Source organism: Schistocerca cancellata, chromosome 10, assembly GCF_023864275.1.
Source record: "Schistocerca cancellata isolate TAMUIC-IGC-003103 chromosome 10, iqSchCanc2.1, whole genome shotgun sequence".
Taxonomy (NCBI): domain Eukaryota; kingdom Metazoa; phylum Arthropoda; class Insecta; order Orthoptera; family Acrididae; genus Schistocerca; species Schistocerca cancellata.
This window is the reverse complement of record NC_064635.1, coordinates 107,483,854-107,489,349: the sequence shown is the minus strand read 5'-3', so window position 1 is coordinate 107,489,349 and position 5,496 is coordinate 107,483,854. Positions and strand designations below refer to the sequence as shown.

Genomic DNA, 5,496 nt, shown 5'->3' with positions numbered 1-5,496 from the left:
CAGGATCCCACCGGTTTAGCAGGATAGTTGAACAGACATCAACAATCCAGGGAGACCCCTGGATTTCTGAAAAATATTGCAATGATGAAAAGCTCGAGCAGTGAGGAAATATGAAACGAATAGGAGACCGAGAAGGCAGTGCTTGGTTTAATAAGGGAGTAAGACATGGACGCAGACTTACGCCCCTGCTGTTCAATCTACACATCAAAGAAACGATGCAGAAATAAAACAATGGTACAATGGGAATAAAATTCAGGATGAAAGAATACCAGTGACAAGATTCGCTGATGACATTGCTATCCTCAGTGAAGGTGAAGAAAAACTAGATGTGCTGAATTGAATTAACAGTCTAGAGGGTAGAGAATATGGGTTGGGAGTAAACCGAAGAAAGGCGGAAATATAGAGAAGTAGTGGACATGAGAACAGCGATAAAGCTAACATTATAATTGGTGATCAGAAGGAATTAATCCTGGTACCTTGGAAGCAAAAGCCGGCCGCAGTGGCCGTGCGGTTCTAGGCACTTCAGTCCGGAACCCCGCGACTGCTACGGTCGCAGGTTCGAATCCTGCCTCGGGCATGGATGTGTGTGATGTCCCTAGGTTAGTTAGGTTTAAGTACCTCTAAGTTCTAGGGGACTCATGACCTCAGATGCTAAGTCCCATAGTGCTCAGAGCCATTTGAACCATTTTTTTAAAGCAAATTAACCTAGCAAGGACGAAGCAAATAGGACACAAAAAGCAGACTAGCGCTGGCAAAAAGGGAATTTCTAGCCCAGAGAAGTCTAGTAGCATCGAACATAGGCCTTAATTTGAGGAATAAATTTCTGAGAATGTACGTTTGGAGTGCAGCATTGTACGGTAGTGAAACAGGACTGTGGGTAAACCGGAAAAGAAGAGAATCGAAGCATTTGAGATGTGTTGCTACAGAATAATGTTGAAAATTAGTTGGGCTGGTAAGGTAAGAAGTGAGCAGGCTCTCCACAGAATGAGCGAGGTAAAGAATGTATGGAAAACACTACCAAGAAGAAAAAAACTGGATTGCAGCACGTGTGTTAAGACACCAGCGAATAAATCCATGATTTAGAGGATGACAACTGTAGAGGAAGACAGAGATCGGAATATATCCAACAAATAAATGCAGATGTACGTTGCAAGCACTACTCCTATTTGCACAGGTTCAGATGGCTCTGCGCCCTATGGGACGTAACATTTGAGGTCATCAGTCCCATAGACTTAGATCTACTTAAGTCTAACTAACCTAAGGACATCACACACCTCCATGCCCGAGGCAGGATTCGAACCTGCGACCGTAGCAGCAGCGCGGTTCCGTACTGAACTGCCTAGAACCGCTCGTCCACAACTGCCGGCTATTTGCACAGGAGAGGAATTCGTGGCGGACTGCATCTTACTAGTCAGAAAACTGACGGCTCAAAGAAAAAAAATGACGAGGCCTAACGACTAACAACGACCACGAATTCCTGCAGACTTATGTAAGTTCCATCGGACTCGAGGCAGCTAACGGACGTTTAATCGGAACGTGTTGTGCTTCATCCACAATATTTCTTCGAAGATTCAGGCTCGTAGTCTCAGCTTAAATCACTGAAAATTTAAAGCATTAGATATCTGTCGTTTGTGTTTATGCGGCGACGGTGAAGCCATTGCGTTTGACTGTCTCACACATTTATCCCTGTTGAACGTCATCTGTCAGCCACAGCACAAAACGGGGCAAACTGTAGGTAGTGATAATTCTCCTGCCTTACCCGCTGTTTCTGTCAATCAAAGGTCAATTTAAGGCACTCGGCTGACAACTAGACAATTGCTTCAGATGGAAAGCTCTCTGTCTCTCACTATCTTAAACATCACTGTAACTACAGCAGCGTCATGACAATAAACTTGGAGTAGAATGAGATTTCACTCTGCAGCGGAGTGTGCGCTAATATGAAACTTCCTGGCATATCAAAACTATTTTCCGGACCGAGACTCAAACTCGGGACCTTTGCCTTACGCGGGCAAGTGCTCTACCAACTGAGCTATCCAAGAACGACTCACGCCTCGTCCCCACAGCTTTACTTCTGCCAGTATCACGTCTCCTACATTCCAAACTTTACAGAAGCTCTCCTGCGAACCTGTGAGTCGTGCTGGGTAGCTCAGCTGGTACAGCACTAGCCCGGGAAAGGCAAAGGTCCCGAGTTTGAGTCTCGGTCCGGCATACAGTTTTAATCTGCCAGGAAGTTTCAAACTTGGAGTAGTTGAAAAAAATCAGCCAACCAGTTGCGAATGAAGTTTTTATAACCCTTGACCCAGGGTTCGAAAATTTTGAAAATGCCATCTTCAAACTGTTTAATGGACCTTGTTATATCAGCATGTGATCTGAAAAAGACCATTTTGAAATTGTCAAAACCTACGATCAGTTCAAGAGTTGCAATAAACCGTTATTTGCAACTGGCCGATGACTTGTTCACCCTCTCCAAGTCGCTTCCTTACAACCTTAACTTTCACGTCATAAGATTTGGTTATTACGCGACGCTTGTTTTGAACAGATCTTTCACTCCATGCTCCTGAGAACAGAATGGGCAATTTTCACAGACAAAAATTTCACTAGGACGGGAGTGGTGTCGAGGGGGGCCTAATCTATATAAATAAAAATCAATTCCTACATGTTTGAAAGATCATCACCTTAGAACAGCTTGACTGATGTCAAGCTGTGTGTATGTTCGTTATTATCAGGACGAGGTTTGTAGGAAAGAAAGTTCCTCAAAAATCCGACAGAGAAATCGTATATTAACATCAATTGCCGCATGTATAAAATACGTATCTTCAATTAAAAGCTGCTCGACAGATTTGGTGCATTGTGTGTTTAGTGTGTGCACGGATGTGGTGTTGAGAAAAGAATGAATAGTGTAACCTTACGGTTTTACCTCATGCAATACCAAATTTGTGAGAATGTATAAACAAAGCAGTATAGCACATTAAGTTAGGCTGTTAAAGAAAGAATGGACTTGTGTTCCTGATGGGAGAGTGTACATTCTACTAGGATGTTTCGTACTTCCCCTAAACTATTTAAGGCAAATGTCGGGATGGTTCGTACTATGAGGTCACGGCAGACCACCTGCCCCATGGTTATCAGACCAGACCCGTCAGTTTGTAAATGCTTGGTACCTAAATAGTGTCTCATGTACAGACGTATGACTCAAGTGACACCCAATCACCTCACCAGGTTTGAAGTCCGTGAGTTCCGCGGTGTGCCCTGTTCTGCTCTCTCATGATGTCTACTGACTATTGAGGTCGCTGATATGGAGTACCTGGCAGTAATTGGTACAAGAATGCACCTAATATGAAAAACGTAAGTTTTGGGGGTGCCCGGATACTTTTGATCACATAGTGCTGATGCGTTTTGCCTTCCAGAATGACGAGATTTCCCAAGGAATGCCACGAAAACATGCCCCTGGCCGCAACGTTGAATCCTCCAGGCAGGAACATTACGACGATTTTTGTAGGGCCATACATGCCAAAGACCCTGTGCGCGATGGAGCATAAAACGTGATTCCCCTTAGTCGACATCCAGTTGCGCTATTGGAGAGCAAATTCCAGTTTTTATCGTCGTTGAACAGCAGCCAGCATGGGTGTACGTACCAGGCGCCTGCTGCTGAAGCCCATACGCAACGATGTCCGCTGAACAATCGTTCAGAGACCTTGTTGGTAGCTCCTTGGTTCATCTGGATGGTCACTTGCTTAAAAGTTGTACGTCTGTTCGCTCGTACACAGCTCCATAGCCGTCGTTCACCCATGTCGTCCATCGACTGTGGTGTACCACAATTGCCTCAGCACCGGTTTAAAAAAGCGCCACTTTGGCTTGCACGATATACTTTAATCACGGTGGCAACCATCCAGTTTACTAACTTATACGTTTCAGAAATGCTTCCACCCTTGGCTGGAAAGCCAATGATCATGTCCTTCTGGGCCTCAGACAAATCGCTCCGTTTCCTCATTACAACAGCTGAAATGTTGCACACGCTTTATGTACCCTCCACTGCTGGTACTGCCGCCTGCCGTCTGTCATTGGTTATTGCACGTCAATGTCGAACATAAGCTGTTGTCGCGTTAATGTGACAGAACCGTGTTTCAGTTGCCTCAGAATAATTAGAAGTCTGAACTTAATTAAGCCAGAGCGGAATACAGAGAATAGTTGCTGACAGCGGCAAATATTTTTCGCAACTGTAATATTGGATTTTAAGCAGAACACAGTTTCATATCTCTTCCGATGAAACCATTTCCTCCGGAGGAAATAAAAGAAAATAAAAATGTCGCTCGTCGAGGACGAGCTCGTAAATTCCGAGATGGAATCTCGAGCGGAATGAATTGTTATTCTTACCGAGACTGAGGAGAACACTAGACCGAGATAGGGCAAGGGGAGATTCTAAATGGGGAGATTAAGTGATGTCTCTCCCCTCCCCTCTTCTACCCTCCCCCTGTATGACCGGTGCCATAAATCACGAGTAATGCTGCCCCCCCCCCCCCCCCCGTCTGATATTTACGGAGTTTCCCTGACGAGTCCTGCAGAAAGCGCCGGCGTAAACAATCCCCCAGAGAGCAGAGAGAATCGTATCGCGCACACTCTTCAACTCCTCCCTTCCTCTTCTACGAACGCTGTCTTCCATCGCGCATCAGCGATCGCAGCAAAAATTGTTCTCGCTGTTCATTGTCTTCGTACGGTGGTTCCCATTCGAGATGACGCAGATTAAAATTCACTTCCGACCATCCGGATTTAGCTTTATCCTCGTTTCCCTTCAATCGTTTTCCGTTTAATGCTGTGTTGGTTCCTTTGGAAAGGACACGTTAGATTTCCATATCCATTACGAGCCGATGTTCCGTCCTCTAACGTTCCGCGAACGCTGCACCGTGAACAGTAACCTATGCTACGGTGTATGATACAGTTTCAAACTTCTGACTAGTTATAAGAAAAATGTGTCGTACTGTGGTGTAATTTTGCATGCGTATCCAGAGGTGTTGTGGATACTGTCTACAATACGTTTTGTGATTAGTGTTAGTGGTGAATCCACACATACACTATGTGATCAAAAGTACCCAGACACCCCCAAAAACATATGTTTCTCATATTAATTGCATTCTGCTGCCACCTACTGCCAGGTACTCCATATCAGCGACCTCAGTAGTCATTAGACATCGTGAGAGAGCAGAAAGGCGTGCTCCGGGGAACTCACGGACTTCGAACACGGTCAGAGTATTGGGGGTCATTTTTCTGTATGCGAGATTTCCACACTCCTAAACATCCCTAGGTCCAACGTTTCCGATGTGATACTGAAGTGGAAACGTGAAGGGACACGTAGGAGAAGGCGGGGCAAGATGGGGAGTCTAACTTTAAACCCTTACAAAAGGGACAAAAATAAACAAATTCAAGTAGGTTTCATTATCATTTGTTTACTTAACCATTGAATTACAATATCATGCAAAGAAACCTGCAAACTTGTTACATTTA

At 44.8% G+C, this 5,496-nt stretch overlaps 1 non-coding gene across 1 annotated transcript; it reads right to left on the bottom strand.

Moving 5' to 3' along the window:
* Positions 1-1,965: 1,965 nt before the first annotated feature.
* Trnat-cgu (transfer RNA threonine (anticodon CGU)) lies at positions 1,966-2,040 on the bottom strand. The gene has a single exon. It is a non-coding gene; the product is annotated as a tRNA-Thr (tRNA).
* Between the last annotated feature and the right edge of the window lie 3,456 nt (positions 2,041-5,496).